This window comes from Aquila chrysaetos, chromosome 5, assembly GCF_900496995.4.
Source record: "Aquila chrysaetos chrysaetos chromosome 5, bAquChr1.4, whole genome shotgun sequence".
Taxonomy (NCBI): domain Eukaryota; kingdom Metazoa; phylum Chordata; class Aves; order Accipitriformes; family Accipitridae; genus Aquila; species Aquila chrysaetos.
This window is the reverse complement of record NC_044008.1, coordinates 54,276,888-54,300,557: the sequence shown is the minus strand read 5'-3', so window position 1 is coordinate 54,300,557 and position 23,670 is coordinate 54,276,888. Positions and strand designations below refer to the sequence as shown.

Here is a 23,670-nt window from a genome sequence, read left to right as displayed (position 1 = left end):
TGAAAGCAGACAGCACAGATGCAATATCCTGATCCAAACCATTTACAGTCTCCATAACACCCCCAAAGAAAATATCTGTCTACCTGGAAATGGCAGGAAACAAAGGTTGCTGATGCAGAGATCTTAGCATGGAGACAAGCCAATGCCTAAATGGTTCCTATTGTAATGAACGTTGTTAACAGCTCTTTTCCAGCTGCAAGGACAGGCATGCTCACTGGGGTGGTCTGAGTGCATGCAAACCTGAATCATTGCTCCCTGTGAAACTACTAAAGGCTTCGTGGATCCTGTCTGTCCTTTGCATGTGAGCTGTATCCTGAAAGATCTCTGCCTTTATGTGCTTTAACCATGCACAGCTGGTCAGAGCAAGCCTCTGCTTCTGGAACCACAGTAAATGAATTATTTCCAGACACATTTCAGGAGCCTCTCATGCTTTACCTGATCTCCCTTGCTTGGAGCAAGCAAGATTCCCCTTCCTAGTGGGAAGATGAAACCTGAATCACTACCCCTGGCAAGGGCAAGGCAGTCCAGACATGAGCAAACAGGGCCAGATGGATGCAAAATGAAGCCAGGTAGGAAGACTCTGCACTGAAATCTCATGCAGATTGAATCTCGTGATGGACTCTTGCAGTGGAAACAGCCGTAGCATCTCCTGCTCAAACACTCATTTTGAAACAGATCTTGAAAATTATTTTCACTAACAGTGGGGAAGAAATTCATCCCAAACCCAGTCAGCTCCAGCCTGCATTTGTGGACAAATTAGTAATGCCGTTTTGCCAGCATCCTATATTAATTAACTCAGCAGCCGCTGCCAACGTTAATCAGGGAAGCAGCTCCATTATCACCTGTACCCCCACAGGGTAGGGATCCACCAGCTGCCACTACCCAGCCCACTGTAAAGGCAGGGCGAGGAGCTGCTCATTTTGCTGCCCTTGAAAAGCCACTGAAGCACCCACCACCTCCCCGGCAGGGAGGTGGGTGTCTGTGGGTGGATGGCCCCAAGCCCTGCACCATCACTCCCACAGCCATCCCTCCACGACAGCCTTTCCCATCCAGGAGAGATACCTCCACGGTGAGCCCCTCCCATGCACTTTAAACTGAAAGAAGGGGGCAATGAAAGCAAGGAAGAAGCTGAACAACAGCTAGACCTGCTAATTGGAAGAAGACAAAAGTTGTCTCTTATAATTCAGGTGCCACAACCTCCATGAGAGTTAAAGAGCTCCTTTTGGTGAGAGCAGTAGGTTGTGCACAGCAGGGCTCACCTTCTGCCCCTGAGCCCCCATCCCACAGCCCCCAGGTTGCTGCCTTCACAAAGCATCAAAAGAGGAACTAGTCCTGGGCATGGAAGATGCATAGGAGATCAAGACCCCTGGGAAAAGTCTGTTCTGAACTGAACTGTTTACTTGGGGAGCTTTATTGCAACTTTTGGGGTTGGCAGACCCTGCGTTATTTCTCACTTGAGGGAAAACCTGTGTAGCACAGATGTAATAGACTGCTTTTTCTTCCTTATGTGTCACACTTCTGCTGAGCCACACGGTCTTAGATGTTGTAAGCATGCCAAAATCATAGTATTATTTTATAGCAGGTGTGAGATAAAAAAAACCCAAACAATGGTTAATTAAATAATTACTATCAGGTCCTGCATTTTACAGTACACTGGAGATGGAAATTCTGGATGGTTTCTAATCAAATGGCTTATCTAAATCTAGTAGGAATAAAAATCTGTTTCAGAATTTGATTTTTAAATGTCAAAGGAAATATTTTGTTTTGGAAGTCTTCCCGGTGCAAAGACAACTTTTTTATAACAATTAGGAAAAAGTAATTGAAACCGAACAGCTACACTAGATGCTCTGAAAGAACAAAAAAGATGCCAAAATTATATCAAATGACTATCAGTATGAACACACATCCCATTCTAATAACACCAGTCAGGATTTTTAATTTGATTTCAAATATGTTATGGAACAGAACCTCAGGGCTGTAGATGAATCCAGATTTGCTCAGCTGAGAATCTATCCATCAGCCCTGTTGTGATCATGTTCTTCTAATCAAGTACAATTAACAATTGTCACGTAACACCATTAAAAAACACTTAGGAACTGATCAATGGCTACTATAAGCTGAACTGATTAATGTAATTTTTGAAATCAAGTTTCAATTAGCTCTAAAGAATAATGAAAATGTGAACAGCAAATTCTGCTCCAGACATACCACCTTAGACTGAACAAGAAAGGTAAATATGATCCCTTTTTCCTGACCATTGAAAAAAATTAGCTGCTAAATTCCTTCTTGGGTTTAGCAAATACTGTCCAGTTCACTTAGGCTGCAAGTAAGCAAAGCTTTGCTTGTATGTTTACTCACAGATGTTTCTACAGGACTCCTCTACTATAGGATGCTGCCATCAGACTCTAGAATTATTTAGTAAAATTATGGCAGATTTGACTGAATTTATAGATGAAGACAACCAGAAACCAATTTTCAGTGATGATTCTATATTAAAACAAATGCAGTCCAGTGCAAGGTCTAAATTCCCCTTGCAGGAAGGATGGAAACGCTGCTTCTCCTTTCTCTGCCCAAACCTCCACGTGACCCAGTGGGACCAGCAGCTATTTACCCAGCTTGTCCTTTTTCCCCAGGCTAGATGGCCTGTGTACCTGCTGGGTGGCCTGGTACTTTGATGGCAGACTATCCAGCATCTGTTCAGATTACAGCAACATTAAAATCAGGTAGATAACTATTCTCTGGATATATTTATACTTCACCAGATCAGAGAGATTTTTCCAAAGTTTTCCCTTGGTCACCGGACAGAATATTTGAACATCTATTTTGGACGCTCAGACAACGAAGGGAACTTTCTTTTCCAGCTCAAACGTGTCTTCTCTGACTGCTCAAAGTGACTAAATGTCTCGGGCCAAGCTCTGCTGCTCTGCCTGCTGTGACACTCCCTGCAGTACACAGCCCACTGAGAGACCAAATCACTGCACCCTCAGTGGGGCTGGACGCAGGAAAGAAGAAATTTTGTACAAACCCATGAAAGCACAAGTGGGTGTTACTAGTGATTTTGGGACCTCAGTGGGTGAATCCAGTACCCAGGTTACCCAAAAGCTCAGGAGTGTGATTGGAAATCTCTAGTACCCACTGATGGGGGCCATGAAGGCTTGCCCCTTTGGTGCTCTGTCAGGAAGACACCAAGCCATAAAGTTTAGGAGGCTCCAAACTGTGCACAGCTAACAAGCTGGAAAATGCCCTCCATATCCTCTCAGAAAATGAGAATGCAACAGTGGGCCTGGCTGGAGAGCAGAAAAATGGTCCACCTGAAAGCAACTCTTCTTGTTTATATTTGAGATTTGGCTGTGCCGTTAGTCCGTAAAGGACCTTATCCCTCCACCCTTGGCTTCCTTTTTCTACTGCTTAGGTACCTCAAGGTCTCCGGTGCCCCATTCTCTGTAGAGCTCTCCTGTTGTTTATAAGCAGCCTCCCAGAAATGTCAACCCTCCATCCATTTTTGGCCCCTACCTGTAATCCCAAGTCTCCTCCTGCCTCTGCCTGATCCTACAACCCACCACAAATCCCTTCTCCCTCCCCTCTCTCTGCCTGCATCTCCATCCACCACCGTCTCTCCCGGGGTGCTGGGGTGTGTGGGAGGTGAGCCTGGAGCAAGGCTGCTGTGTGAACATGCAAACCTCAGGCATTAGCTCCCATCAACCAGGCTTTGAGCACCTGCAACAGCCTCTGAATGCCACAGGGTCTCTCAGATAACTCATCCTGACCCCCATCTGCAATACCCCCTCCCTGAGCTCTCCCACACCTTAGCTCTGAAAAGGAGTAACCCAAACCCACGTCCTAACGGTGCCTTTACGTTAAAACCCAGAAAGCTATTTTTGGTCTGTTTATGGTCAGCCGTATTTAAACAGAGACTAATTGCACCAGCACAAACTTGTCCTCACATAACTTCATTTTCATCCAGACAGAAGCTTTCAAGCAACAGCAACCAAACCCGTTCAATATTTAATCAGCTGCATGGCCTGAAACAGCGGGGACTGGCAGCAGCTGCCTGGCGCGGAGCGTGCGAGGCGGGGTGAGCGCTTCCATCCTCCCCAAGCTTCTCTCCATCCTGAGCACTCGCCTCCTTTGCGCACTTGCTGTGGTAGAAAGCCAAACGGGAGCCCCGTTTCAGCCTGCTGCTTTAGCCCCAGCAGCTTTCGAACAGCATGGCTTTGAAGCACCTTCTTTTTCATTCCTCTCTTCCAACTTCTCAGCTGCCTTCCACCTGTAAATCTTACTTTCTTTCCTACTGATGGCTGGGAAATTGCTGTGCTCAGTGCTCTGTAATTGTAAGTCAGCAGGACTTGAGCTCTCTGCCACTTCTTTCTGGTTTTAAAGCAGGCAGGGTGTAAATTGTGGCTACAGACAAGGCTGCAGAACTTCTGGGGGGAAGGGGGGGCAAATTTAGGCTTTTCCTAATCTTTCCTCATTCCTTTAGTGCCAGTCCTGTGTGTGTTAAGGGGATTAGAGGGGTTGAAAGGACAACATCCTTCAGTGGGTTGGCTCTGCAGCATTCAGTGCAGACTTTGCTTTTAACTCCCATGCTAAAGAAGTGTCGCTTTAAAATAAAGCTGTAAGAAGGAGGCCCTGAAGTGTCCTGCTGTAGTCAGTGGTCATGGCTGGCTTTTCAAAAACGTAAGTGTCAAAATACCAAATGCCCTCTGGTCAGAAATGGTCCGTGAGTGTTTCCTACCAGAGCTCCTGAGTCCTGCACCCTTCCCAGCCCTTTGTAGCCCCAGAGCAGCCCAGCGAGGCTCTGGCTTCTCCCTCCCCTGCTGCTGGACACCCCGGGATGGAGGTGCCTGTGCTGCCCAGCACCCCTGGGCACCATGCCAGGCACAGCCACAGCAAAGGCAACATCTTGGATGATTTGCAGTGTCTGAGCTCCTAAGAACAAAGGATCCTATCTTGCCAGCATTATAAAATAGATAGTAATAACCACCCCAAACACCCTTATCTAAAAGAAGAAAAAAAGCGCCAAAAGCATATTCAATTAGTGATAAATAATAAATACAAGATTAATTAAAATTACTGTGCTCTGAATTCCCATCCTCTGGCTCTGAGAATGCAAAAGGCATTCCCCATGTTCCCAAGGGTGACCCAATGTCAAAGTATTGCCACAGTCCCCAGAGGGCTAATGAATGGCAGCGATGATGGCAGGATTTGTCACGCATGTGCCGTCTGCGCTGGAAATGGGCTCCACGCTCCTTTCATGCTGGTCACAGCTAGCCTTGGCTCACTAGGGAGGCTCAGCCTCCACCAAGCCTGGCAACTTTGGGTCTGTATTGCAAGCGAAAAGGCTCCTCAGCTCCTCCTAAATGCCAGGAAAGCTTGACTAATTGCCAACAGCGGCTACACATCAGGAGAAGAAACCACTGGGATTTCTCAATCTGGGTCTGTGTATAAATCATTTAACACCTCATATACACATGCTCATAATTAATGCACACTAGATCCCTGCAATGAGACAGCCCTGCTAAAACATCTGTGAATTTGGGCTGTGAGTGCATGTGGCGTGGGGGTTCAGAAGGACAAATGTACCCCCGCAAGAAGTGGCTGGTCTTGCTGGTGCCCACTCTGAGCTTCAGTGGAAGTAGGTGAGATGAATTCAGGTCAGATTTCCTCCTTTGCAGTGGGCTGAAAGCATTTGAGAACCAGTTCCCAGTTGTTGCAGGGCTTTGTAAAAAGCCTACACCTCTTGTGGCCCCAAGCAGCCATGAGTCCAAATCACCCCTCTTCTCCTCCCTCCCATCTATCAGGGCAGAGAGCGCCCTGGGCCCCATATACAGAGAGCAGAATGATCACTTTTTGTGTTTATTACATTATGAGGTGCCATATCCCTCATAATAGCCCATGTATCACTTATTCTGGTATAAGTCCAGAGGAATTTTGCTTATTTCACTGCATTTACAGCCCTGAGACTAAAATCAGGATCCACCCACCCAGGACAGCTCGTAAATCTAAAAGAGTTTTTATCCATCAGTATGAGTGTCCGGTGCACTAGATCCTCTGTGCCATCTACAGCCAGAGAAGTATTTTTGTGTTCTTCCATTCTTGTCTGCCAAACCTCACCAATCCCTCAATCACCCTCATGGAGGCATCCAATTCAATCTACCTCTAACCTCATATCTTGGCTGTGCTAATCCCCCTGGGAACGTGCCTCAGAGGAGGACGGTAGCTGCAAAACTAGATGTCACTGGGCTTGTTTGAGGACCATCACTATTTGTAGGACTGCTACATAAATGAGGTTCCTCAGAGAAACCACCACCTCTACAGGGGTTTCCTCTGAGTGCTAAGGTAAAGGGGAGACACCAGGAGCATCACACATGCCCAAGAAGGGCATGGATACGAGCTCAGAAGGTCAGGAACCTGCAATCTGCAATAATTAGAGCAGTTAAAGCTGGCAAATCTGCAGCAGCGTCACCACCTCCCAAAAAGGGCAAGAGAAATGTCCCATGGAGGAGGCATGTTTTTCCCTGCTGCCTGGAGAGATGTGGTGGGAGCAGTCCTTGAGACCTGGCTGTGACCACTCGTGTCTTGACAGAGGACCTGCCTTCAGCTCACCACTGCAGTACTGGAGCTCAGTCCTCAAGAGTAGGAAGGATGTAAATCATACATATCACGTGCAGGAGCAGAATGGCTCATACAGCACTTTCCCCGTGGTCAAAAATCTCCTGCAGGGATTTTACTCACCCTTTCACATTTTACAAAACACCCCACAGGGATCACCTTCAGGCCAGGACTGGGAAACTCTCCATGTTGCAATGGTGCCCAGGGTCCTGCTGGGTAGAAATACCGGGGCTGCCTTGTTCTGAAGACACCACTCTCCTCACTCGCCATCAGCTTGGGAGGATGGGAGTCCAGGGAGGCAGCTGCTGTGCTGACAGCATGGTGGGAACCAGAGCCTGAACAAATCCATCCATCACCCAGTCGGGAGTGGATGAATTCCAGCTTCCTGCAAACCCATCTCCCACAAGATCTGCCATGAATCACAGCAAAACACCGAGTTTAACTGGAAACACTGAATCATTGAGAACCAGCTGCCGTACAGTCCTGCAGCATCTGCTGTAGGAGCCTGCCCAGCATCAGGTTTGCCGCAGTCCTCACACAAAAGTGCTGGGTCTCTCTCCTAGGCAGGACAACAGCAATCATGAAGCAGAAGAAGGGAGAGGGCATCTCTCACATGGCTGTGTCCATGCATGGGCCATCACAAGCAATTTCTTCAGTCAAAAGTACTGCTTTGGGGCTTGCATACTGCTTTCTATCCTTTCCCAGCATCTCCACTGTTGAATATAACACATTCTGCTCTTCTGGTTGCTCTGCTCCACCTAAGAGACGGCTGCTTTCAGCCATAGGTGGGCTATCCCCCTCATTATAGATCCTTCTTCTTATAGAAAATGCACACCAGGCATGAGTGACTGTCATATAAGCTGAACTAAGCCAGGTCATGACACCCCAAATCTCTGGCATACAGTCTACAGGACCCTCACAGCTGTGGGGTGTGGGAGCTATCCTGCTCATGCCCTCCCTTAAGAGTTTGGAGAATAAAACACAGCTGAGTACATCTCAGCACATCCAGCTTTTCTTTTTTTTCTGGGGCATCTTACAAAGGACTGTCAGTATCTGTATCTTATTTATATACGGGTACAGATAGATTCAAGCTGGTTGGACATAGGGCAGTTCTGGTCTGGAAGCCATGTTGGCCATAGCAGTGCTTATTATTTGGAGACAGTAATTTAGGCTATGGGCCAGAACTGCCTCACATTTCAACGGTCAGGTAAAGGTATCTTTGATCTGTACCTGGCTTCTATTAGCTAGTTCTGATGTTGCCTTGGTCTCGGACTTGAAGAGATGGTCAACATCCCTACTCCCTGTCTCCACGTCACTCACAATTTTGTAGATCTTTATCACATCCCTCTATATTTATAATCATATCCTCAGGTTTGTCACACCAAGGTGAGCAGAAAACATCTCTGAAAGTCTGTATCCCCTCCAATTTAATGAGGCAGATTAAAATACCATAAAGTACTCTCGCATTTCAGCCATCTCCAAGCAAAAAAAAGCCTTAATATCTTCTTCCTTCCTGTCATTAAGGCAGTCAAGAACATGCCCAGGTGAGCTATGTCACCTTAGACGTGGGACAGTCTATGATGTCTAATGGTAAAGATTCCCTAGGATAGTACTAGAAAAAAAGTTTTGTCCTCAAAGTGGCCTGAACTTCCTGGCTCCCTTGCCCTGGCTTAATTCTCTTTCATAAGAGCTTCTTCCCCCTCTTTTAACCCAACTCCTGTTTTGAATTCAACCCAGCCAAGGGAATCTGCAAGGCCACCTTGTTCCCCTCTTCCTTCTCCCCCTAACACCAGTGTGCTTCTACTGACATAAACGTGATCATGAAGTCGTGACTGCACAGGAAGAACAAACAGGCTGAGCAGATGGGTTGTGCGGGAGGAAGCCCTCATTTAAAACGCAAATAGCTGGTGGTAATTTAGCAGATGTGGTAAGAAAAATCTGGAGAGACAAGCATGAGGTGACTGGATTCCAATTTCAATCAAATAATGTGGAAGTTTCCCTGGCAAGGAAAGGTTTCATCTTCCATCTCCTTGATTACCTTGTCTTGAAGAGACAATGACACTGATGCCAAGTGTCTTCACAGGAATGTTCTAGAGTATTCTTCATTTAGGATCTCATATGACTCCCTGCCCTTACCAACAGGATTTTTTCACAAGGGAAATCCATCCCTTATAGCTCATGAGAAAAGACTAAAATTCAACTAAAGGTCATAACATTCATTAATACTGTAGTACATTCAATTCTGTCTCCATCCAGAGACAAAGACTTTAGGATGTGTCCTTCACTTCCCCAACATCAAATCAGCATGTCTCAGGAAATATCTTTGGGATGCTATGAAAAATCCGTACATCTAGCATATTGTAATATTAATTTGGCCCTAGAATTTCGTCTTGGCAGATGTACCAAAATTACCACAGATGGGTATGAGGATTTTCTCTTTATAAATATTACAGAGCCATTAATTAAACAGGGGAAATTAACCCTTCCAGGCAGCACTGCAGCAGGGACCAGGAAAGCACAATCATCACTGGCCAACACCTCAGACTGAACGTGGGAGAAAAATCAAGTGCACACAAACACAAATCTGACAGAAAAGATACTGACATCAACATTCCTGCAGGTTTTAGAAGATAATTCAACAAGAAAAACAATTTATAGTAATTTCTGGTGCTCAGAAGTGTTTTTCCAGGAAACATGGAATGAAGGATTTCCAACCTTTTGAAACAAACCATGGTGTTTAGGTTAGAGGAAAAAAAGCTGTCCTCTATAAGAACATTTCCTCACAGATACAATCATCAACCCCCCTAAAGACAACAAATTTGGCACTTCCTGCACTCTCTCCTTCTTGCACAGTGCTGGGATTCAGAGTCATGCAAAGCCCCTTCCACTTTCCTGTGTTCACCCACTGTTCACCAGACAGATTGGTACAAAAGATTGTCACCCTGAAACACACATGAAATAAAAATCCAAGCCAAAACTTGCTGCTTAGGAGAGGAGGATCTTTTTCTTTAGATTTAAAGTAACTGGTGCTTGAAACTTCAAGGTTGCTCTAGAATAAGCACAATAACCAGAGTGCCCCACTCTAAGTGTCATGGTTTCTACATCAAAGAGTAGGAAATGTGTGAGGTTTTAGCAAGTGGAGGTTTCTGTATGAAAACATAATGAGAGGTATATTTTCATAAACAAATCAGCTCTGCAGTGTTCTCCAGGAGTAGTTTTTAACTCTGCCTGTTATAAATAAATCCAGGAAGAATTTGTTTTGGCATCTCCAAGCCAAATTTTGTGCCAGTTTTTGGGTGGAACACAGGTCTGTCAAGAATGTCATAGCTTTGTACCCGTCAGCAAAATTTCCAAAGCATCACCACTCTATTTTTCCTTTGGTTTTTGTCTAACAGAGGCATGTTAGGTACAGACCTTTGCAGATTCAATATAGCCAGATTGCAAAGGCTGCTCTTAGGTTTATTATTCCCTGATCCTCTTTAAACAAGGGCCCTAAATTCATCCCTAGTGTAGGAGCTCTGCTGTCACTTGACTTAGAAGCAGGACGCCCATTTTGAGAGTCCTGTGAGATAAAGTGGCTCTCAAACCTCTCATTTTGTGTAAGCCAACGTCCAGGACATCAGATAGCTCACAGTCCCAGCAGTGTGTAGTCCAGGTAGACCCTCTTACTTCCAAAGATCTTTATCTGCACCTCTATATGTATCAGCTATTTGCAGCACCTAGGGGACTGGTTTCAGGGAAAAATGCAGTAAGACTTCATGACGGAGATGGTTTATCAGCTAGAAAAGTTGAGGGGCTTTATGCATCAACTTAGGGGCAAGAATTCATGAATGACCTTCCAAAACTCCTGCAGTAAAGGGCATAAGGCAGAAAAGGCAGCATTCGGGTAGCGGCTCACGTAGGACTACTCCATGGAGAGCACCACTGGTGCTTGGCAGTGAGCTCTGAATGTGCCCCAGACCAAGCTGGAAATCACGTAGGAAAAAAAGATACAGAGTGGGCGATGAAACTGCATGCAAGTGAAAGCTGCTCTGACTGCCTGGGCATACACGCTGTCTGATCTGCTCAGCTCTCAGCCTCTCGCTAATAGTAATTAAATTGCTTTGATGAGCACTGACCCCTGGAAAAGCTTCAGTACAAACCGAATGGGCCTCATAGTTTTTTTCTGTCACTTTTTCAGCTCCCCTCCCTTTCCTTTTTACCCCATTAAGCATTATTACTTTTGCATCCGGACTGATTGTCCAGAAAGGGACCAAAGAGAAAAGCATCGCTTACCAGAACTAGGAAATATTTCATCACAGCCATTCACCAGCCATTTCCCCTCTTTTTAGCCCGTGGAGCTGCTCCTGAAAGGGTCGCCCCTCTCTGCTAGGATGTCACAAGCCGGAGATTAGAAGTAAATGCTCTGCAAGCCAAGCCGATCCTCCCGCTGTGACCGCATCCAGGTACTGAAGCACAACCAATGGAAAAGTCCATCAGCCAGCAGAAAACACAGGCGCACGCACACACACGCCCCAGCCACAAAGCAATAGGAGCGGAGGGAGGCTGGAGGCAGGAGGGAGAGCAGATGGGAGGGGGGTGGCTTGGGGGAACCAGGCAGCGGGAGATGCTAACGTGACAGATGTGTTGACTTTAAGTTAAACAGGAAATTGAGGATGTTCGACACGGGGAGGAAAGACACACTAGCTCACGTTAAAGGCAAAGACTTTCCCCAGTCTTTCCCTTCTTTGCTCTCCCTCTTTCATCAAGGTTTTTTCCGGTGATTTGTAGCTCTAACCTCACACACAGAAACAAACCAGGGTTTGCACTGACTCTGTCTCTGTGTCTGGGCAAGGCAGGAGCTGCAGGGCCAGCCAAGGTATTTCCCTTCCTAGCAGTGAGTTAGGAGCCTGATCATTTATTCCCTGTTCAGTTCAAACTCCCCTGAAGTTATTTAAATGGCATCCTCTAGATGATGTGAGTAAAAGTGGGAATGCTGAATGGCAGGACGAGGTTTTCAATTTGTCCCAGTTCTGGGCAGGGGAAAATACAATAGGGTCGAAATCCTGATTTAGGTTATGTAGGATAAGCAGCAGAGAGTAGAATAAATTGATTTAAATGCAGGAAAAATAAAGTGCCTTGGTGCATTTAACTTCCCCATGAATACACCTGACTTTTCAGCAGTTCAGACAAGGGTGGCCAGCGTGAGTCTGGGGGATGGCAGCTGTACTGTGGGGGTCCACAACATTAGCAGCCAGGGGGATGTAACTCCAGGACAAGGTGACAAGATGTCCAGAGAGCAGTAAAATGCAAAGAGAATTGGGGAAATCAAAACCCTGCCCTGATTTCTTAGTTAAAGCCTGGAAAGCAGAGTGAAGGAAGACAAACCATCCTAGTTGTGAGATACATCCCAGCTTCTAGAGATTAGGGGAGGAAGTAGAGTGGCCCCACCAGAAACCCAGATACAGAAAATCAGTGGTGCCAGCTATCTCAGTCTCCCGGACAAGGACTCTGTTCCTGCCTCAGAAAAAGATCCCCCCTTTTTCCGCTGTCTTCAGCACTGGGGGGAAGAGGCCCTTTGGCATCCCTGCGGAGCTGGGTGCCAGCCTGGCATGGCACAGCTCAGCCTTTCTCATTCTTGCCCCCACCAAAGCTTTGTCCCAAAACCCACATGTAGGGGTGACAAGAATATCTCCTCTATGGCACGTACAAGTCCCCAGGTTGAGATTAGTGACAGGACTCCTTTTTTCTAGCAGCTGTGCAGTAGGTAAAGGACAGAAATCTGTCTTCTCTGCACACAGGGCACTCACCCCATAACTGTGAATGAAATATTCAGGTTTTGGTGCAATCCAGCCTGCCTCCCTCCTCACACCCCGTTCCTCCCCACCCCCTCACTGTCGCTGAGCTGTGTTACTGGCCTCCCTTCAACATTTTAATGGTGTATTGACAGTGATCCATTCGCACTCCAAATAGATGAACCTGACTTGCATCCCCAGAATCGCATTTGCAGAGCCAGCCCAAGCAGGTGGGTTTGGAGCATCTTCTCAGATATATCGGCTGCAGTTCAAAAAGCATCCCTTTTTCTGGTTAGAGAAACAGCTTGAAAAAGTCTAGCAAGGATATTACACTTTGGAAAACTGCTGCTTTGGGTCTCTTGTCCCTCCTCCTACCTGCTGCCGCACTCCCTCGTCTCCGCAATTATTTATAAAGCTCGTGTTCTTTCCTAATCAGGATGCCATAATGTTCCCTTTCGCCTTGCACGTCACTCGTGTGTCATCTGGGCCTGCGATGACCTCTTGGAGCACTTGGCAAGGCTGGCAGCAGCCACATGAGTCATCAGCAACCTGCCCGCACCTCCCTCCCTCCGGCCGTTGCCCCCCTGGTTCCCACTGAGCCCGACTGCAAGCAGGGGAGGCCTGGGGGAGATTAAAGCAGTCTAATCCCCAGGCTGGATAATTCGTGGAAAGAGGATTACCCATTCTGTGCAGAGCCCTTACCTAAATATAGACCAGCCTTCCCCTTGCGTTGCAGCTCGTGGGGCATCAAGACGTTTTCCCTGCGCTGCTTCTCTGTCCCATCTTAGGGGGTTAACGCTGCTCTCACTCAAATCTGGCACAACCCAGTTTTAACCCGTGGAGTTAGGGTGCAATAAAACTGGGGTTAGTAAAGCAGAGGCGAGACTGTAGCTCTGTGAAAGCTAGCAGGATCGTGGCAGACTCATCCCCAGAAGCATATTTTCTCCCTAATAAATGCCAAACTCCTCTGGTGGGGTCAGGGCATACGCTGCCTTACCATATATTTGGAAACCAGTGTCATGATCCTGAACTACAGAGCCCGACAGCATCATGTTGAGAGGGTAGAAGGGTAAGTGCTAAACTCGGATAATCCAGTGGCAGGTTGCAGCAGCCTGCCCCGGGGAGCTGGGGATGGCGACCTGACTCTGCTGCCTGCCCTGAGGGCTCTCCAGGCAGGTCACCAGGAGCTGGGTTATCCCGGCTGCCGGAGGGGATGAGTATTTCCCAGAGAGCTGCTGCAAAGGAAAAGCAATAGGTAATGTGTTGCCTTCCGCGCTTGCCCTCGCAGAAAGAGGGATAAAGTTGCGTGCTGTGGAAGGTATCTCTGATGGATTCAGCAGCTTCCTGGCAGACCACGTGTCTCTCCTAACCTTCCTCTCATTTTCCAACTTCAGTCATCTTCCTCCCCTCTGCCGCAGATGGTGAAGCAAGGTCTGACACAGCCACCACAGGGTCCCGTTTCCTACAGTGTCTTTTTTTTGGCTGTTAAAGTCCTTATGGGACTTTTAGTCACTGTAACATTAAAGCTTTTATTAGCACAGGAGTAATTCCATAATCTTTTCAGAAGAGAACAATTTCAGAGGTTCAGCTCATGATCTGGAAAATCAATTTGCTGACTTGACGATGCAGGAAGAGGATTTTCAAGGCTCACTTTGGCTTTCCCAGCAGGACTGTTAGCAAACCAGGGACTTTGTGGCTAGGCCAGGAAGAAGCCACCCACGACAGCTCTGAGCAGAGGAGGGAAGACCTGGGGGCTGGCACTCGGCACAGGCAAGGAAGGGAGCCAGGCTCATGCTGCATCAAGTGCAGGCTGTGCCTCAAAACCCAGACCTGCCTCACCAAGCTTTGTCCAGCAGCAATGTGCTGTACAAGTGGGACAGCATCACCATGGATCATGGGGGATTTTTCATCTTCCTTTTTCATCTCTCCTATTTCATTTCACCAAAAGCAATGCTCCCAGCTGAGAGGTTATTACGGGCGAGAAAGGGATGCATCTTCAGCATCCTGCCTTTTCCCTGCACGTAGAGGCTGGATCAATTCCTGTTTTGAAACTAACCACGCGCAGCCCCTGTATGAAACACCAGGTCATGTGCTCTTCTTTCTTCATGGGATTGTTCACATTCACTTTGACTGTGCTTTCAGAAGTTGGTGCCCAAGACCCTGCCTGCAGACAAGCAGCCAGATTTGCAGAGATCATCTGCATGTGCAAGGCTGACTTTTGGGGAGTGCCCAGCCATGCACTCGCAGGTTAGGGGATGCGTCAGAACCTGGCACAAGGAGGCATGAAAGCTGGGCTTCCACCTCCAGCTCGGCTCCCTCAATCAATAGTTGTCAGGTACCAGTGACTTTCATTCAGAGATGTACCAGAACATAAATGGGTGCAAATAGCATAGCTGCTTCATGGGACAGACCTCTCATAACTGGGCAAGCTGAACAGGAGGGCTGTCTCCTGTCGGCTGCTTTCTGGGTCTGGCTTTGATCCTCCGGGAGGGTTCCCCCAGCACTCGCATTATGCATTCACAAAATAGTGTCAGGAAAACCAAAGGTGTCATTGCAGACCTGATGTCCAGCTGAGTTCATCTAATACCGGTGGACATGCCTTCCACAGCAAGGCCCTGAAAAAGGGAGACATCAGGAGCTGACTAGGACCTCACGGAGCTCTTGAGACCCAGGGCGCCCGTGTAGGTGACTGCTGCCTGTGGCAGCTCTCTTGCAAGGGAGGGAGGTGTTCCCCTCCTCTTTCTGCTGGAGGGTGGAAAAGGGCTTTTCCTTTGGGAAGAAGAATCAGAAGCAGCCCTGGATGCTGCCTCTGCTCCCACTCCTTCCTCCAGGTTGTCCTGTAGGACGGGGCAGTCTGACCATGGGCATCCCACTGCATGAAGTGTTAGGGCCACATGTCATTTAGGGCAGAGGCACTAAGGTGTATTTCCAAATGAGAAGCAGACATCTGGCTCAGTGCTTTCACCCTTGGATGATCAGTGCAGCATGACTGTGTATTCAATAGCTGGCTAAACACGCCAGAGAATTAACCCTTTTCCTCTCTCTTCCCCCAAATGATAACACTAGGGATCCAGAGGAGTCATGAAACAGCAATTTGCATGCCATGTCAGACACAGGACTTGCTCTCATCCTACCTGAAATTTGTGGAGACCCCTTTAAGCTCTAGTATGTGCTTACAAGTGCCTGACCTAAACATAGCGAGGGTTCCCCTCAGCACACACGGAGCACCGCACTGCTCCTTACCTACACATTATAATCATCAGATTGTTACTCTTCTTCTTTTTTTCCTGAGACGAGGTCATCCCTGACAAGTAATGTCCTTGCGGAGCCAGTTTCCACCCATTATTTTTAATGGGATCTTGGTGTTATGGATCATATTACTGCAGTTTGACAAGTGTAATGAAAATTTCCCTCGAACAACACTTGTTCTCTAAAAGAAAAATAGTCCCTGCAGAGATGTACATCTGGATGTGTTACAGGATGTGCTATAGGCATGCACACATGCACAGGAACTTCTTGCCAGAGAATCCGTGTCCTGCAACAGCCGCCGTTCAGAGCGCCAGCCCCACGGGCTCCCAAAATCATTGCTTTCTGTCTATGGATTCATTTAATCCTTCCTGACGCAGGTGACTAACTGCAGTTTTCAGCTTTAGCTGCATTTAAGCTCTCCTGGAGACTGGGGAGGATAATGAAGGGAGGAGGACAATTAAAATGGGTGCTGGCAGTGCGGTAACCAGCCGGGTAACGGGGCTGGTGCGTGCGCCGGTACCGGCACCCCCGCCCCCCGCCCCGGGTGCCACCACCCACGCAGTCACCCACAGCTCCCATGCGGACACGACAGCCCCTGCCCCCACGCGAACACCTTCTCCTTCTCCCCCGCCAGCCCACCGCGACCTGGCCACGCACCAGAAGCACTCTTCAAAACTGCTTCAGCCCGAGTTAAAACTCCAAAGCACGGCAGCTCCTCCGCTCTCTGCAGAGAGCAAGGGCAGCCAGGCAGCGCAACGGGGCTAGTTTCAATCGCTGCCTCGCTCGCGACTGCTCTGACCCCCCCGGCCTCGTTAAGCTGAGGGAGTCCCCGGCAGTTCCCACCGATTCATCCCAACTCGGACACCGGCTCCGCGCCCTCGGCCACCCCCGGTTTTCAGCGGCACCTTTGGTTTTAGTTTTTTGCGGAGAGCTTTTCCCTGCCTCCCCACCTGCGCAGCGCTCGGCACCGAGACCCCGCGGCCCGCCGGCTCTCCGGCACCTGCCTGTCCGCCCTTTTCGGTGAAGCAGAGGGAGCGGCTGGCTCTTACCTTGGGCGCCCCAAGTCGTCGGCGGTGCCGCTGCCTGCGCGGCGCAGCGCGGTGTGCGGCGCAGCGCGGCTCTGCGCTGGCATCTCCTCTAGCGGTGATGCAGTCCTGCCGGGCGCCGCATGCCAATGATGCAGCCCAAGGGATCCCAGCCGAAGGCGTCCGGGGCTGGGAGGGAGCCCAGGGCTGCCTGTCCTACCTGCATCCCCGCCGCCCCCACCCCGGTTGCGAAGCGAGCGCGGAGGGAGTGCGCAGGGGCAGCAGGCAAAGAGAAGGGGAGAGAGCAAAGGGAGGGAGAGGTGAAGCTTGTGTCATTTCATCACGGTAATAAAATCCAACCCGAAACGTTGCAGCTCTCTGGCTTCTTCATTACATTGGGGGATTTTTAATTTTTTTCATTGCTGTCATACAGGAACGTTTCTAGCTGTAAGTAGAGGGGAATCCCGGCATGGCTGGGTATTATGCTGGCAGCCTTCGTCTCTCCACTTTATATATTAGACCATTGCTAAAATTGAGACCCCTCTCCCTGGGATGGCTAGAGGGTGAGGCTGGGGAAGGTGCCATGTTTCAGGGATAATCCTACTGCGGGATAAGCCTGTTCTGTTTTAAATCCCCTTGTGTTTATAATTTGGGAGTCCACTGCCAGAAGAGCAGCAGCAGGAAAAATCCTACAGTCCATGCAATTTTGTACTTACAAGAGACCATGTGGACACAACAGTGTGGAACGTAGTCTGCCATGGAAATCCACCCGCAATCATTTTATATTATTAAAAGAGATAACCAGGTAACACGAGGAGGTGTCTTGCTGAGGAACAAAGCACGCAGCTCCTAACTCCTAAGAAAGCATTGTCAGTGCACATGGGGGGGATGTCCACACCCTGCAACACCCCTTCACGCAGAGATGCTCAAATTAGTCCACATAGTGGGAGAAATAAAAATTTTTGCTGGCAGATTTCCATTGCTTCTGGTAACCTAACATTTAAGAGGAGCATGGAGCTACAGGCTTCTCAGAAAGGAAACAGGGGTGGGTTTACACAGAGGACAAATCCCTTGTACTTGCCAAAGGGATAGAGCAAAGAAGTGAAATGGAAAGTCCAGCCGCTCATCCTGGCTCTGTCAGCAGGTGAAATCTAGAAAGCTACTTTCCCACTCTGTGCCTCAGTTTCCCCACCTGCGAGACAGTTGTGGCACTAGTGGCTTCTCCAGGAGGAGATATCTAAGCACTAGGAGGTATCACTCCTTTGGCTGTTTCCAGGGCCCTGCCAGGCACACACTTCACCTTTCTTCTCTGTCCTGTACTTTAGAGCCTGCTCCCCCCTCAGCTCACCTGATTTGAATCTCCAGCTCAGGAGTGTTTGTAATTGTTGACAGCATTAAAATTGGGCCTGAAAATTCTCTCTTCATCTGTTTGCTTGTTGGTACAGTTCCTGTGATTGTACTGGTGGCACCACTTCCATACAGAAAATGCAGTGGGTGGTTAATTTAGGGTTTTTCACATCCACTCATTTAAAAATTGGAACTCAAATCTGATGTTTGGCTTTATTCTCCCTAGCGCAATACATTAGTTTAATTGCGTTTTGTGTTTGGTACAATGCACCGATTGCTTTGACGTGGGAGCACTTCAGAAGTCAAATTATTATCAGCACTCCTGTATGCTATAGGCCAAGTATCAAGGCCTTGGCAAAACTAAAAAGCAAGCCAGTCTATCACAGTGCCACTAAGTGCCACTTTGCTTGCCTGCCACTGTTCCTCTGAGTTCTCCAGCTCATTAATTCTTCAAATTCTTCAAATCACAGTAACTCTATTTGCGTGTGTCAGATCCACTGCACCTTGCAGGGGTCGTGCTCAGAAAGTGCAGCACGTTCATAACTGCGTTTCCCCGGAGAGGGCTTTGGGGCAATCCTGGAGATGCTCTCCAAGCTCCATCACACCTGCCCTCGGAAGAAGGCTGCTCTGCCCCATGTCACCTTCCACTTGCAGGTGGGATCTCAAGTGAGGGAAGACGTGGCAGACTGGCCAAATGAGCACCCCAATGTCCCTGCTGGGCTTTTCTCAATTCCCAGCAAAGTCCCTGCATCCACTTTGCTTACTGTTTCCTATGCAGGATGGATCTAGCTTGGGTAAATTTGTATTAAATCTCATTGCAGGATCAGCAGGGAAGGAGGCAATAAATCTGGGAGATGTACTTTACCATTGCACTGTGATTATCAGTGTTTCTAATTACCTCTGCACCCTAGGCACAACTGTGATCTCTCTGTTAATCACTGCTGGCCGTATCCAGGTATCTCTGACAGAGAAGAATCATTTCCCATAGTGCCATATGGTGCCGGTTGGGAACCTGAGCCTTACGGGCTGCCTGGCATCGAAGGCAGCAGGACAGGGAGGCCTAACGTCTTTCTATTTAAAAGAGCACATCGATGAAATCCACAGCAATCCAACTGATTCAGAGCTGCAAGAAGTAAATGGAAAACAAAGCTGAGCTGCAACAAATAAGGACCTGGCATGGAGATGGATAAAATGATATAAGCTCTTTTATCATGGGGAAATAGGTGTCTGTGTAAAGGTTGATCACACAGGTATACATATCAACGTGGTTACACAGGCAAAGGGGGCTTGATCTAGCCCTATAGCTCATTGAGCAGCCCCAGACCTCCTGGGAAGGGCAGTGGGATGGGAGATCTGGCCCAGCCCTGTGAATGGAGCAGAGCCCCACAGCCATAATCAAGCCATTCTCCTCTTTTATTCCACCTACAGCATCAGGGGTTTATCTTCTGATCCCTTGCATGAACAAGACACCAGGGACCCTTGCACTGTGGTGCAGAGTGGGACAAACCAGGGTACCCTTCTTCAGCAGTGCTCAGATGCTATTGGGAAGGTGTACAAGGGAAAAGGAAGAAAAGCAAGAAGTGGTGACGGAGCAGCCTCTCCGATGGCTTGCGGGCTGTCAAGTGAAAGGAAGGTAATTAGAGGAAAAGTATGACTCTAAAAACACACAAACGATGCATATTTCATGGCTCTGCCAGAGCCATCACTTACATGTCAGGGCACTTGCTGTGAGAGGCACTCGATATCACAGGGTGTGAGAGACCAGCAGATGTTCAGAGCAGGGCTTTTCGGCTTGGTTTTCAGGGTCTCCTCCACACACATGCATGGGTGCACACGCTCACATGCACACTCGCGTGTCCCTCTCTCCTGCCCTGAACCCTCTCGCATGGTCTGCATGAGGAGCCCCAGCAGAGCAGAGACTAGGGCCCCCGGAAAAGTGCTGAGCTGTGACAGCGCACATTCCTGCATCCTGGCCCCGAAGATGTTCTTGGCCAAACAGGAGCCAGGAGAAGCTGGCTTTAATGTCTAGCAGGGGTTAAACAAGTCTGAGGGATGTCATGGCAAATCCTTGAGCTGACAGGGCTTGAGGCTGGGGGCTGCAGGGTGGTGGCAGCAGGACTGGACATTGCACCTCTCTGAGGTGTGTAGTGGCAGCAGGCTGGTGGCTGCTGCTCTCCGCTGGTGACAGCCATCCATGCAGAAGCAGCCCTTATCTCCCCCTCCCTCCACCACTTCTGCTAATGAAACTTTGCTTATGAAAGCCAGAATCCGGCCTTAATAGAAGGGAAAGTCCTAGACAATGTTTGATTGTGTCTGCTATTATACTTGACAAGTGGCATTAGTAATACGGATAATGAATGCAATGTAAAAAGCTATACAAGTGTTAAGTCTAATTATTGGTATTGCTGCCTGCTTGCTGGCAGACATAGGTAAAATGCATGTGGAAGAAATCTGGGTATCAATAAAATAGCTGTCAGTCCTCTGTGCTGCGGGTCTCGCTGCAAAGTGTTTACGTTGCCAAGACCCATAAGCAAATTAGGAGGACACAGCAACCAGCAAAGGGTTTACGTTGCCAAGACCCATAAGCAAATTAGGAGGACACAGCAACCAGCAAAGGGTTTACGTTGCCAAGACCCATAAGCAAATTAGGAGGACACAGCAACCAGCAAAGGGCGAGAGCTGAGCTACGCCACATTGCCTCCCACCGGAAAGGGACAGAGCTGCTGCCTGGTTCAGGGAAACGGCCACCTTAAACGTGGGCAAAAAGGGGTTTACGTTGAATACACTGCAGTGTGAAATCATGCTGAAGTCAGGGTTTGGATCTGTGAAAGCTTTCCATGCCCACAGTTCAGATGGGGTATATGGATGTATACATACACACATATACCTACTGGATAGGGCATGTTGTTCAGTGCCGGTCAGGAGCAGAAAAAGACCCTTACTGGATGCTGTAACACCTGCAGCATGAGACTTGCCACCTAATACTGCTGCATGGAAATATTAAAAGGAGAGATGAATTGCCGAAACTAGGAGAAATGAGGGAAAAAAATACCAATGCATTTTATATTTTCCACTGAAATTCCGAGCTCATCTGACTAAGGCTCTGTTTTCACAAAGCATAATAATACTTTTTTTTCCTTAAATTAGCCTGTCACTTTCCACTTGCCATAAGCTCCTGATTATTGCAGCCACCTAAACGACTGCACAGTCGGCAGCTCAGGGAGGACGGGGGAACGCCAGCACAACCTGTGCTCCTGAATGTCAGCCCTGTTGCCTCCTCAGAGAGGAGATTCACAAGAGTACGGGCTGCAAAACATGATCTGCATTTGTGCCCTCTGAACCAAAGGGGCTCCTGAGCTATCTAAAACCCACACGACACCACTGACGCTGAGATTTCAGGGCAAAAGTGCAGCCACTGAGGCAGTATCAATTTACCTGAGCTGGAAACGTGAGCTGGAGATGCTGTACCACACTAGAAAAATAGCAAATGAGCATAATAGTAAGCACTTAACTGAAAATTATTTGTGGCATAGAAGCTTCGATTTTCCAAAGAGCCACTGCTCTTAAAAGGTGCCACTGACGCGTGCTGTGACAGGCCAGGGAGATGCAATGTCAGACAATGTCCATCAGCAGCATCACTGCCTGTAAATGGTTGAATGTTTAAAGGGATGAGGGTGCTTAAATTTCTCCAATCCAGCAGAAACCATTCCCTAAGACAGGCCTGAGTGGAGAAACACAGGTACGTTGGCAGGTCTTGGTGCAAAGGGCAAGCTAATGAGCACGGTAGGACCTGTGCTGGCAATGTCGGACCCACTCAAGTGTACGGCTGTCACTATTTCATGTAAGGCTCTGCTTTAGGCAGTGTACCACCTAACAGCTGCATCCTCCAGGATCACCTTAAACATTACCTTTTTTCTTTTTTTTTTTTTCTCTTTTTCTAATGGTCCTGTTAGTCTAGGTTTAAAATCCAAGTAAAAGTGCAGTGAGCCATTAAAGAGTGGTTCACACATCTCTCTCTTCCCCTATTTTCATCTTTCGAAATGGAGGAATATATTGTCAGGTTGACTCTGACTTTGCAGAGGTCTAATGCGTTAGGCAGAGTTTATTTACGTGGAAAGGATGAATGATTCCCTACATGTTAATAGCACAATCAGTGACAAAATCCTCGGCATTAATATTTAACATTCTTTGTTACGTACGTGCCTGACTGTTATTCAGAGAGGGCTGAGTCAGGAGATCAGAAGCTGCTGGGAATTGAATAAGCATTATTTGTGGGGTTGCTCTGAGTGGAAACTGGAAAGTAGAAAAGACATTGTTTTTATGTGTGGCAGCCCAATTGTCTGCCCAAGAAACTGCACATTTATGTATTGTTTATATAATATATGCAAGAAATTACTGCAGTGGCACTCTGTGGCTTTTTTCACCGCATGATTTCTTTAATGTTATTGCCTGCTTACTCTTGCCCCTTGCACGTACATAAGTACTAATTTTATGAGAAATGAAAAAGAAAACCTGACAGACTACAACCAGCATACATCCCCTGCAAATTCATGATTATTCATGTAACAGTAGGACATAGAAATCTCAGAGAAAGAGCAGGCCCTATGGAGCAGGCATTGTATAATTGATAGCACAGTCATTTCTATCTCACATCTTTTATCCAGATTTCCTATGAGTTAGACAGCTAAGTACATTAAGAATGTGACTCCTATATCATTAGCATTTCTTCTTCTCTTTTATGTGTGCATATACAGAAAAACATATTTATTATATATGTTACATTAAATAAATATTAATCTTAAATCTGCTCTTCCTCTATACCCATCATGATACAGCTGCTAGTTATAGACGGTTCCATCCGGCTCCCCTGCACAGAATAGATATCAGCATTGTCAGTAGCTTTCCAGATATCAGAGCTATGGCTGTTTTTCAATTTAAATTGCCCATAAATGCTACACTTGCAAAGCCTTTCCATATTTCCATGATTACTCTGTAACTATAGCAAATTGTCTAAGTCTGGTGTACAGCACTCATTTCATCTGAGTAATTTTCAGGAACACTCCGTTAGATGTGGGCATCTAAGGGTGTAAGGAAATGTGCTATATTACATTACAGAGAAATTAAATACAAACCTGTAATTCCAGATGCAAAGAGTCAGAGGAAGGTGGGGTTCAGGTCTCATTTTTTTCTTACTCATCTGGAAGAGCGTTTTTTCTTGAAGCTATGCTTTCTGGGGAATTTCCTTGAGGGAAGCAGAGGGGCCTCCCCCTCCCTCAATAAAAGGCAGAGAAAAAAAGGAGCTTTGGGATTTTCAGACAAAAATCACCGTAGCTGTTTACTCATGTCTTTGCCTCACATCCTACACACAGGGGTGCTCTAAGCCGTATCAGAAGGGACTTTGATGAGTTTAATGTGCACTGGGCTTCGTCTGCATCCCGGGCATCCCAACGGACAGAAGCCTGGCTGGGCAGAAAGCACCACAGCCAGGCTGCTTTCCAGTAGTGCAGCTGGAGGGGGAAAGAGATGGGAAGATATTTTCATAGGAAGCAACTGGAAATTGTGTGAAGAAAGAATTGCTGACAATCCTAGAAACGTTTCAGGTATTTGAAGCATTGGTTTCTAACTTTGTGAAATCAGCTACCGCCGCTGAGGCTTGACGTGAA

General features: G+C 47.6%; 1 protein-coding gene across 4 annotated transcripts in view; it reads right to left on the bottom strand.

The window, feature by feature from the left end:
- The window catches only part of SV2B (synaptic vesicle glycoprotein 2B), a 69,569-nt gene extending 52,645 nt beyond the window's left edge, over positions 1-16,924 (bottom strand). For 2 of the 4 annotated variants that reach the window (XM_030015144.2, XM_030015141.2), the window contains exon 1: positions 10,888-11,147. The gene's annotated coding sequence lies outside the window, so the exon portion shown is untranslated. Of the gene's footprint in view, positions 1-10,887; positions 11,148-16,684 lie in introns of those variants that run through there. The other 2 variants (XM_030015142.2, XM_030015147.2) reach the window with 2 other exon arrangements.
- Between the last annotated feature and the right edge of the window lie 6,746 nt (positions 16,925-23,670).